This window comes from Dromaius novaehollandiae, chromosome W, assembly GCF_036370855.1.
Source record: "Dromaius novaehollandiae isolate bDroNov1 chromosome W, bDroNov1.hap1, whole genome shotgun sequence".
Taxonomy (NCBI): Eukaryota; Metazoa; Chordata; class Aves; order Casuariiformes; family Dromaiidae; genus Dromaius; species Dromaius novaehollandiae.
In genome coordinates this window covers 22,725,721-22,737,997 of record NC_088130.1, presented here as the reverse complement: position 1 = coordinate 22,737,997, position 12,277 = coordinate 22,725,721, and the positions used below count along the sequence as shown (strand labels likewise).

Here is a 12,277-nt window from a genome sequence, read left to right as displayed (position 1 = left end):
TTGTATGCATACCCTTCATTGTAAGTGTTTTCTGATGCAAAACAGAGTCTAAGCTAGTTACATCATCTACTTGCATACTAAATCCTCCAGTTATATGTAAAAGACATTTTTTCTTGTACACTTAATTAATCAAATCTAGAAGCACCTCACTTGTTCAAAGTATCCAAAACAGTATCATATTGCATTGCTCATTAAGTAGCATCCCATGTACACAGTATAACATATGTGAGGACCTGGTCCTGCAAGGAATTTGGTCTCTTTAAATATTATTCCTTCTTTAGAGCTAAAGATATTGAACTCTCATTGGAGGAGGAAGAAGGATGAAAGAAACATCCTACCTAAAGAAATGCCAAAATGTTTTTTCTGTGAAAGTTCTTGCTGTGATTTAGAAACAAATTATATGATTTTGTGAATGTAATTGCTTCTAAACTAGAAAGTAGTATAACATTTGTTTTATTTAAGACAATTTCAGCAGGGTAGGCTAAAAAAGTTTGGTTAACATATGTTATTTAAAAATAAAAACAAACAAAGCCTTCCATATGTACACTTCCTACAGCTAAAAGGAAAACACAAACTCTAGCACGGAATGATGTTTAGAAAATCTCAAGAAAAAGTATTCACAAGGAACTCATCTTAAAAGCTAAGCTGAACACTTCTGCAGGTCTACCACTATTTTATTTCACAGGCTTAAATAGCTGAATATGTGATATGTTTATTCCTCTATTTAGGATAAATAATCATTCTGATTTCACTCTAGTCTTAATCATCTAGTTTCTTTTTTGCATCTCTTTGCTTCAGAAATGTTTATTGTGAGATGAGATCATCCCATATGTGCAGACATGCTAATGACTAGTTTCAACTCTTGAAGAAAGAAAATCTCAAATGAAAACACTGCACAAACACAAAAGGCTTTGGCAGTAGGTCTTAACTGGACCAGTGTAGCTACAAATATATTTGAGGGGAAAAAAACTGCTTTTCCTCAATATTTGGCTTATAATTGGAAAGTCTTTCACATTAATTTCATTCCACATTGTTTACAAGGGAGTGAGAGTGAGATTGTTTTATCAGTGACCTGGGAAATAAATTAGAGCATGCATGACAAATATTTCTATTGAATTAAAAATAAAAAACCCACTATTTCCCAAAAATGTAAACAGGTAGACAGTATGCTGAGGAGGTATATGGGAAGGGCAGCTAAGACGCATAAGCAAATGAAAGAAAAAAATAGGGATGGTCTATGTCTCCCAGAAACTTAAAGAAGCTGTTATCTGAGTTGAAAAATGAGTATTCTCATTAATATTAAAGTAGTACAACAGCCTGTCAAATATGTGTGAGGACTATGAAGAAAGTAAATGATTAAGCTTTTTCTAAGCCCTGAATAAATAAATTACTCATTTGTAAAGAATATATCATCGGAAGAAGATGTTTATACAAGGGTGCAGATAACCTTGTACTTTGCTATGTTTTGGTTCCTTCTAAAGGAAAATATCATGAGTAAACCTCAGCTCTGAGAAAACGGAACAAAAGCAACATAGGAAGGAAAAACAGACCAAGTAACTTCTTTGTTCTTCTCCATGATGTGTGTAAAATGAACTGTTTGTATATAAAATACTGCATTCGGATTGGTGGATTTCTGCTCACCAGTGATGGTATGGGTTTTTCTACCAACTTAGGTATTCGTATTTATTTGTTCACATTCAAGGGAATGGGATGATAGAAGCTGATGCGAAGGTTTCCCCTTTTGTTTTGGCAGTCATGGGATCCTGCTCATGGAGAGTACAAGAGCTAATATTTGTATACTCGGCATATGCTACCAAATACTATTATTGGGAGAGAGGACTGTACATCTCTTTGCTAGGGAGGCTCTGGAAGGAGCTCTCATAAACCTATCTAGGACAGGGGAATCATCAGGGCCTTGACAGCTTCGTTGCTCTGAACAGCCTCACCTGGGCTCCCGCCTATGCACCCTCCACCCACCCGCCCAGGAGCGCCATTTAAGCTCAGGCCCAGGCCCCTTGTTCCTTGCCTGAGCTAGGCTGAAAGTGGGCCTGTGTCCAGCCCTGTCCCTGACCTGCTGGTCAGGGTTGTCCTCGGGCCTCACTAGTTGCCTTGCAGCTGTCTGATGATTGCTGGACTGTTGATGGATGCTGTTGCCAACCCTGTCCTGGCTACCTTGCTCAGGTATGGTGGGGCTCTGCCTCTGCTGGGTGGTTGCCCTTGGCTCTTGTCTCATCCACTCCAGCTAAGCAGCCCCAGTCTTGCTGTTCCCTGATGGCTGTGCCAGTCTGTAAATCAAGGGCTTAGGCTAGCTAGCTCTACCACTACCTTTCAAGTTTCACTGTCTGGAGTATCATGGTTAGTCTGTACAGCATGCCTAGAGACAAAGGAGCTACAAACTTAGAAATAATGTTGGTTTTGGTAATATCCTGTGGCATACCAATGCTTACTGAGAGGAAGCAAGGCAGCAAAGTTTTAAAAGATGATGATCTAGCTTGGAACAGCATGGAGAAAGGGTGGTTTTTTTATGTCTTAACCTTCTTCAGTGGTGGGGGGGAGGGGGAAATCTTAAATCTTTAGTATTCCTTTGGAGTTAATGGGTAGGATAGGAGGAGAAGGAAGTAGCCATCTTAGATAACAGCAACAAGACAGATTTCATCTCAAAAGAGGGAGATTTCAGCTTAGCCTAAAAAGATAATAGAAACTGAGGTGCTAAACAGCCAAGGAACATCTTTATCCTTTACTATCACTATAGCTCTATTCTATTATTTTATCTTATTTAATTCTGCTCTTTTACTACAAAACTGTGGGTTTTTATAAAAAAGAGCATATTTTTGTCTTTGAAGCTTGCCTGTTAGTAAAGCTGAGTGAGCAGTATGAAACAAAAGATAGCCTCTCATTCCCAAATGCATGCTGGGAATGAAAAAGAGGTGTACTGGGACCTCTAATATAATTGCTCTTAGATATCTGAAGTACAGGAAAGCAGGTCTTCATGGGAATTGCAAGGGCTCATTTCAGAGCTGGTGAGATAAGGGCCTTGAATACAGGCTTTCTCCCAGCCAATTTCCAGCTCATTTTAGAGGCTTGGATGCTCTTTGTGAAAGTGATTGCAACAATTTTCTTTAACTGTAGTCACCTCACTGTTATATGCACAAAAGTGGGCATCTCCTACAGCACTGCAGTAGCTTAAAGCACTTTTACTTTAGTGAACATTATTATTACTTTTCCTTCCAGACAGTTATCATTTTAGGATTTTATGGTTTTATTTTTAACTTGCTGAAGTAACTGAAGATGCAGATAGAAGCCTCAATAGGACTCTCAAAAGCTGGTAAGTGTTAACTTGAGACAGTTTAGGTGTGCAGAGGCTTTTGAAAGTTCTGCTTGGACATCTAAATCTTTAGGTACCCTAATACCTTTAAATATCAGGACCTTATTATTATTACAGGCTTTTAGGGACAGCTTTTGAGTAATAAGCCTTATTTGTAGAACAAAACTAAATTCTTTCTGCTGTTTCTTTCATTGTACTTGCTTACCAAACTAAACTACTATAGTCTTTACTGAATGGGTCACTTCAGACTATACAGTGAGGAAAGCAAATAAGTTGCTACTTCCTCTGGCAGGTAATGTAGAAAATAGTGTATGTCTCAGAGGTGGTATAACATCTAAGCACTCAAGCATTCTTATCAAGATAAGTTCAAACGTGTACACTATCTTTTCTTCAAATCAAAACAGTGCAGCAACATATAGAGGATAAACAGAGCAAGAGAGCAATCAGAATGCTATTTAAGTGTTTTAAACTGTTTTACAAGAGGAAAAAGTTGGACTGAGATTTTTGTCTAATACATTGTTTCTGGATAGAATGTTATTTAAATAGACAGCTCCCATCAAGTGACAAGTTCATTCTCACTTGTCATTTTGGCCGGTCTGCAGTAAGCTTTCTATTCCCAGGACATCTTGTTTCTCCTCAAACTTCTGTGTGAAGTCTAAGAAGCTATGGTTTTGCTAAACTTTATATTTTAAACTTGCAAATGTTAAGGGAGTAGTAATAGTACTTGCAGTGAATGATCCTCTCATGGCTTGAAATTGTCATTTCAGTTGCTAGTGTAACGCAGCTCTGTAATACACAGCAGTGTCAGTTACGACGTTCCCCTCTTGGCTACATCTCTTACAAGGCAATAGGTTCCTCTTCTTTTTCCTTCTTTGCCTGAAACATGGGAATTTTCATGCAGCCTCCACTCTAAGAGACCACCCACCCCTAAGTGCTGAAAACTGTTGCTACATCCTCACTGTGCATTTCCCAATGAGGAATGAAGCCAAATTCTTTGACCTTTCATTTAGCTTTCACAGTCATTATGTTCCACTGGCAATGCTATAGCTATGTTCTGCAAGACTGTCCACAAAGCCAGCTTTAAAGGAGAAAGTTTAGAAGTGGCATTGCTTGCTAATTAACTTTGCAAACATTCAGAAGCCAGGAATCAAGTCTCATAGCCCTGAGTTTAAAAATAGGCATTTAGGGTTATTTGCCTCTCCCCTCCTTCCCTCTACAGGAAACATTACGGTGGCACCATTCAAAGGCAGCAGGTGCCACATCTTGAATTCTATATATAGCTCTGAGTTGCCCATATTGCAAAAGGATTCGGTAGTACTGGAGAAGGTTCATGGAATGGCGAAGCAGGTGGTCAGAGGGAAGGAATGACTTGGAAGAAGGAGTAAGAACACTAAAAATATTCACTTTGGAAAAGACTGAAAAGGAAGCAGAGGTCAATAAAATCATTAGTGTCATGGGAAACAGCAAATAATTTTTCATTACCTCTTCAAATACAGGAATTGGGAGATATCTAATGAAACTACCATCTGGCAGTACCAGCTAAAACAAAAGGGGGCGAGGTTATGAAATTTCTTGCCACAGGAAGCTGGGAATCCTAAAAATGTTCATGGATTCAAAATGACTGTACAATTTTCATGGAAGAAAAATCCAGTAAGGACCATTAAATATGCTACTTCTGATTAAGGTAGTCCTTGGCATCCTGACTGGGGGCTGTGAGTCTTCCAGGGAAGTATTACTAAGTGACATTAATGTTCCCTTTTCTTATTCTTAAGCATGCAGTGTTGGCCCCTTTTCTGTACATTCTTTGCTATTCTAGTTTTTTTTGCGCTTCTCTGCAGATTTTGAAAAGACAGTACTGACACTGCTTGTCAGCCCTCCTTTCCCCCCCTCCCCCCCAAATATAACTGCATCTGTCATGGTGATTGCAGCACTCTGTCACTGAGAGTATACTAAATATGAAGGCCCTCTCCAGACAGAGGGGATCCACAGCAGTTGGGGGAAAGGCTTTGATTCACTTTTTTCTTCTGGCAAAAGCCAGAGGCTTTATCCCTCAGGGAGATTCCTGGCACTGACCCAGCTCTGGCTATACACTGACAAGCCCAGGCTGCTACCTGAACAGGATGGACAAGGCTCTGGAGCCCCAGGAACTGGCAAGGGAGCTGAGAACTTGCTCAGCTCCTGTCATCCAATGATGCCTTCCTCCCCCCCACTTGTGTTCAGTGACCCTGTAAAGAACAAGCTGGCATCAGGCATAGCCTGAAGTTCGGTGTTTTCCTCAGCTCCCCTACTTACAAAGTGTATTCTCTATTTTAGCAGGGGGGTGCTAAGGATACTTCTGGGAAGGTCTTGTCTGCCTGATATCAATCAGACACGTGACATTCCCACAAGACTGTATGGGATACAGAAAAACAGTTGGGCAGGCTACCTGTGTAGCAAGTAAATGCACTTCGAAGTATAAAGTCCTCTGAGACATCTCTGAACACTGAAATACTAGCAATTAGGTGCTTCAGCAGATAAGGAATGTGAACAGTCAGTGAATTTGACCTTAAACATGTCCTCTGATCGCTCATAAAATTCAGCATAAGCATTATGCTGTTTTCAAATAAGCAATTTTTTTACAGTGAAACATGGAAATACAGACATCATGGTCTGGATAATGAAGAAATTCCCCCCAGTATACTTTTGGACTCCTACATTGCTTTGTGTGTGTAGCTGTGCAGGATTAAGGAGGGAAGAATAATAAACTATTTCTGTAAGTGGGGATATAAGAATCTGACTCAGTGGGACTTTATCATGACCCAGAGATAGCAGGCCTCTGCTCGCTACGGAAGCCTTACTTTGGTCAGCTTAAGCTTCTAGCAAAAGTGGGGAATAACACAAACAGCCTTTATGCAACTGAAAATACACTCCATATAAATAACTGGAGGCACTGTGAAGCTCACACTTCTCTCCTTGTTCTGCTACACTGCAGTGATTTTCTCAAACAGATTGCTGTATGCTTATGTAGCATAATTGGTGAGGGAAGCTTCCCAGACAAAAGTTGTCAGCTACATAATAGCTTCCCTTCACAATGTGTCAAGCTGAATTTCTTTAGCATATTTATTCTTGCACATTTTAGGCATATTGAAATGTTCTGTGCAAAGCAACCTCTCATTTCTCTGAAAATGTTATGTAATGGGTTAGCTCCTTAGGCAGGTAGGATGCAGCCAGAACTTGTTTCCTTGCTGCTTGCTGGCAGCTTCCCCTCCTTGTTAGACTGGAGAGCTCCAGTTTGAGAGGCTCTGATGGAATTCAGTCCAATTAAAGTTGGGATTTATTGTGGCCCTAGTAGCTTATTCTGCCAAGAAGGTCAACTGAGTGGCTTTAAAATGAGCTACGAGGAGGGCTTTGCGGCAAGCAAACTGTAAGCAGAAAAATCTATCTATTGCTGGGGCTGATTTCAGCTGAAGTGCCTGGATCCAGTGGGAAGAGGAAGCCCTAAGGGCTGGCTCAAATAGGGTGGTAGGTGCCAAAAGTAAGCGAGTCAGCTTACATTCTGAGCCTTGAGCAATTCCCGTACAAACTCACTGAAAAGTACAGGGTGTAAACCCACAGCAGAGATGCAAAGGACTATACTCAAGCTTGAATGGAAAATTCTGCTAAAGGGAGATCTCTGATGCTATGTTCAAGGTGGTTTGGACAGGTGCTAGGAATTTCAAGCAACATATACACATGCCAGTATCCTTAACAGATGCTGTAGATCTCCACTGAAGAATATGCCAGCCTGTGGGGTATGCAGCACTTTAGCCTAACTATATGCTAAAGGAGTAATTCTGTGTCTTTTTAGCTGTTTATCAGTTCCTTGGTCTTTTGGACTCCTACATGTAATGTGTTGCACACTAAGTAAGTTTTGTGCAACTCAGTGGCTATTTTTTCTTTTTTCAAGTTTGACCTTTGCCATCTGTGAAGATGGCACTTAAACTGATTAAACACCTTATGCTTCACTTTAATTCTTGAGTGGTTTTTGCATTGCCCAAGATAGGAGGAAAAAATGCACCAGCTGACTGATTTAGAAAAGCGAGCCATTAATTACATGTGCTAGAGGGGAAACCCAGAAAAGCCTCCTTTCCCTTTTTTGTTTTTCAAAGGGATGAATTATTTCTCCACACATGCAAAATGGTAAAATGGTGGTGGAATTTTGTGCTACTAAAAGTAGCTGCAAGCAGAGCCTCTAAAGCAGGCATGTTCCCTAGAGAGGATGGAAGCGAAATTCCTATGGTGTCATCACAAATTAGCTTGTGTCTCAGAGTAGCTGCCTTTAGTGCAGAACTTTTTCTCAGCCTCGCTATGTTGGTGAGACACTGAGCCATGGGAAACTGAGATTAAAACCCTCCTCCAAACTCATTGTGGGAAGAGTCCTTTCAGTTGCTACCATGGCTACTATATATAAGCCAAGGTCATTGTTTGTTATGGTTGTAGCTGTGCTGAGCCTGTTTTTTTTAAGCTGACAGCTGTTGCATATCAGTGAAATTAAATCATGTTTGAGGCAGAAATAGTGTAGGATTATTCTAATTCAGGTGAGTCATGCAAAGAAGCAGTATCTGTCTAGTACAGGGATATTTCTGTCTTCTCTGTGGGCCAATCTCTGATCTTCATTATCACAATAGTTTAAATAGGGAGTAACATCTTATTATTATTCCGCATCATTTAATGAGAAAATTAGAATGTGCTGCTATATTTGAAGCTGCATCTCTTCACTGGCACAGTATAGCTTCATACCGATAATTGGAATTGAGTTGATAACTACAGAAGCGATTTGTGTGTGCATTTGCAAACTTCACCAGGTTTTAGAGTTGCATTTTCTAAAACTAATGAGATTGCAGGCAGTCTGTACTTGTGTTTTATTTAAGTCGTATTATCCTCTGAATTAATCAGATTTATTCTGTGTGATTTTAGTATCAAACATTCACAAGCAGTTTCCAAAATAAGATCAGCAAGAGATAGGATGTAAAAAGAGACATACACTCTTTTATTTTTATTATTTTAACTGTAAGGTTGATTTGGCTATTTTTTGCTGATATTTAAACATTATTGAAAAGTATCTGGACTGTGAGAAAATCTGTCATGTATTTTAAATGAGGTTTCTACACTAAGGACCAGTTCCATACACCTAGTTAAACCATAGCTGAGGATGCAAAGAGCTAGTCCAGTGCTCCTTTTATGTTTTCCAGGGAATACTAGAGGAATACTGTGGGAATAGAAAAGGTCAATCCAATTCCCAGTGTAAATTAAAGCAGATTCTACTTTGCTCTGATGTATATTGACTGGAATTACTTTCTCCAGTAGCTCTCAAGTGACTTACTGCTTTTATTGGTTAATGTTGATGCAGCAGTCTAGCAAAGGTTTTGATAAAGAGGAGCAGAGGCCAAAGCTGCAAATGACGTGGTGTGATACTGGATAAGACACTAACCTCTTTGGGGTAGTTTTTCTAAGTATAACATGGAGGACTAACATATAAAAAGTGCAGTCAGGTAATTACTTTGTATTTTATTTACTTGCATTTCTAAAAGCTGCCTTTCATGTTAGCTTTCTGAAATATATAATGATGATAGTTGCCAGATGTGTATCATAAAAGAAATATTGCCAGCATGCACATTCCTCTGCAGAGAGTTTTCAATACTTCAGCTTTCTTAATTATAAATGCTGTATAACAACATATTTGGAATCTGTATATTAAATATCATTAATCTCTAAATATCTGTTTAAAAAAATTATGTGTATATGCAAAACTGTATATCTTGTTTCATGTGGAGAGTCATGTAATACATGTACTCAAATGCATCCATGACCTTAGTTAAACCTTACAGTGCAGGCGCTTATTTTACTTTTCTATCATTTCCTTTCTGACAGTGTTGACAGTAAGCCAAGTGGGCAGAGAAAATCCCTATCTTGATATCATGCTGAAAGGCTAAATCCATCATTTTTCCAAGACTGAGTTAATGTTCAGTTTCAGAAAAGCACATGGACTAGAATACTTCTAGTTCAGAAAGAATTACTAAATTAATTCTCTTTACTCTGGAGCTGTAGCACATTGCAGTATTTCTGAAGGTAAACAGAGTGGGTATTTGTTAGTAGGGAGAATACTTGATGACAAATTCTTGGGTAAAACTACTTACAGGAAGATAGGAAATGAGTCAGGAATCTAAGGAAAAACTAGCTGTCTTACAGGTTCTTATCTGAACCAGTGTCCAAATCTTTCCAATTGCAGATGGACAAAGGAAGGGGAAATGTATCAATAGGAATTACAAATCACAAATTCCTTACTTCCTTCTTAGTTGCATACCAGCCTTCTCTTAAACTTTCAGTGCTAGGCACCAAGGGGCAAAGCAGGCAAAGGAGAGATTGTTTGGCTTTTTTCTGTATATTAAAGCCTCCTCAGTGCAGACACTGAATAGAACTTGAATAAGTAATTTACTCTGCTTCTGAAATTCTTTGAAAATATCCATAGCACTACACAGAAAGGGGTTCTGAAACCTGCTTCAGCAACTTTTCATATGCTGCTTAAAGCAGAATAATGGAATAGTTTGTACGTTGTGACTATAGTTTTACTAGCTAGGAGGAATCCAGAAGGGTCCATGATAATACTTAGTTATTTCTAGGTTTTATCTTGGTAGATAAAATGTAGAAAATATGGAGAGGTAAAAAGAGTTGTCTAAGTGGGAGCACATTTGAGGACTAGAAAAAACAGAACTTTGTACTCTTTTGCTTGCTCTAAGGAATGTATCAGGGCGCTCAACCACTAAACTACATTGTTTAAATTTAGATATTTCAAAGAAATAGCTTTCTAGCTGAGGGAAAGGGGATTTCAATAGCATCATCCGGTGCATTCTTTGGGGATGACTTGCCACTTACATGTGGCAGCACATGAGATGGATGCCTTCCTGCGCTCTGAGCTCTCCCCTCTCTCTTTGGTATCTGAGTGTCTGTCAGGCTCCTGCTAAGATCAAGTGGGAAAGGTTGCTTTCTGGCCAGAAAATTCAGGCAAATGAAGGGCAGGGAAATACTGAGGATACCTTTGAGGATGCATTAGTTGTTCAGAAATGAACAAAGTGAACAAATAATTGCTCGGCTAATTTTTGTTTTTCTCAGCAAGCGAGAGGAACAAGAACACTGAGACAAAGGGCTTGTTTACTTAAGACATCTGACCAGATTTTCCAGATAGTATAATTAAGCAAAAAACACCCACATTTGTTCCAGAGCAGTGTTCATACATGCAGGTTTTACTGCCACAGTAGTGATAAAGCAGTTGTTGTGCTATAGAAAGGTTGGTGTGTTCCCCCAAGCAGAGTAGCTTGCATATTCCTGGGAGCAACTGCTTTCAAGGCCTTTTCCTAGATTTGGAGGAAAGAAAGGGTGGGGATGTTTTTCAATTAAGTTATTGCAATTCACTTTAAAATATGCTCTTAAACAGTAATATAGATCCAGTTTGACATCTTTATTTCCATTTTAGCAGGTCAAGTTATAGCTCCACAGTCCATAAATCTGTTCAATTAAATCAGCGAGAAAATGTCTTTCTCTTTCCATCCCCTTAGGCCCAAGAGAGCACCCATATCCACAGCTCTAAAGCATTATTCTCTACAAATCAAGCTCTTTGAAAAGTTGATGATTCCCTAAGCATACCATCCTCCAGGAAAGATGAAGACAGTCTGAATAGACAGTAAGTAAATTCATATAGATTGAGAATGGATTGAAATACACTTGGACAAAGAAAAGCATGTCAATCAAAACTTGTACTCACAAAAGCCTTTTTTTCCCAGAGTACCTATAAGTCATTTTTATTGTAGTATTAAGATTCATATTGTAGTATCAAGACACATATGTAAGCAGTAAAAGCAGTCCAAACAGCTGTCCAGGCTTTAAAGAAGCCTCTATACTAAGAGAAAAGGCCCACAGGGTGATGATTTTTTTTTCTGTATAGTTCAACTTAGGAATTTAACCTGCATAATTTAACCTAAGATTTTCTTTGCTGCTGTTCCCCAAAAGCAGCATCAGTAATTGAGTTGCATGCATATTTAAAACCAGAGCTGCTCTTGCCTAAAAATACCTCCTCCTTTGATTATGTTTTTCCATTGTGTGATGGCACAAAATTGTGATTTGGCAAAACAAAAAAATGGCCTAACAAATTCTCTGTACTCTATTCTTCAGTTTCTTTTCAAAACTGAAGAACAGTATTTTAGGTGTATAATTTGCATGTTGTTCATTGAAAATAAGTACTTAGAGCATTTTTGTATCAGATCAGTCTCTTTTAGAGTATGTAGAGTGGGTGATGATCATAAAATGAATAGCCAGTTAATATTTTTATCCTAGTACTTGGTGTGCAGCCTTGTGCATTACTTATTGTCCATCACTGAAATATGGTATGCACAGAAAGATTAATTTCCTCCTAGATTTTTCTGTAGTAGTTTCATGATATTAGGGCAAGATTTCATTTAAAGTGATTTAACCACCTGCCAAGGTTTTCTGTGTCTAACTGTTCTTGGATATTTGTCTATTTTATCTTTTAGTATTTAATACCATTAATGACCTAGCTTTTGGCTGTTTATAAATGATGGCTTGATTAAAATCCTGTGAAGTTAGGTGGTCGTTTGCCTGTTTTCCTACTGGAGGTGGAGGATGGAGGGAGGGGAAAACATAAGCCTAAAATTCATTCAGACTTGACAGTTTTGCTATACCTAACAGATGACTTTTCAGAATGTTTAGCCTATAGAAGTCCTTAGAGAAGTCTACTGTAGTCTACTGCAAATCAGACCCAATGTGTTCTAAACCTAGTTCCCAGAATATAAGAAATGCATAGTAGCTCTCTGGGAAAATGCGACTCGGTGAGTATCGTGTATCTCAGTAAAGGAGGCAAGGATTAAAAACTAGTCAAGGTGACGTTCAATTGCCTTGAATATAAAACTATCTTTTTCCTGG

At 38.8% G+C, this 12,277-nt stretch overlaps 1 long non-coding RNA gene across 1 annotated transcript in view; it reads left to right on the top strand.

The window, feature by feature from the left end:
- Positions 1–12,277, top strand: part of LOC112992398 (uncharacterized) — a 78,683-nt gene that overhangs the window by 55,712 nt on the left and 10,694 nt on the right. The window contains exon 6 of the long non-coding RNA XR_010385683.1: positions 10,897–11,021. This is a non-coding gene — a long non-coding RNA (uncharacterized LOC112992398). The remainder of the gene's footprint in view (positions 1–10,896; positions 11,022–12,277) is intronic.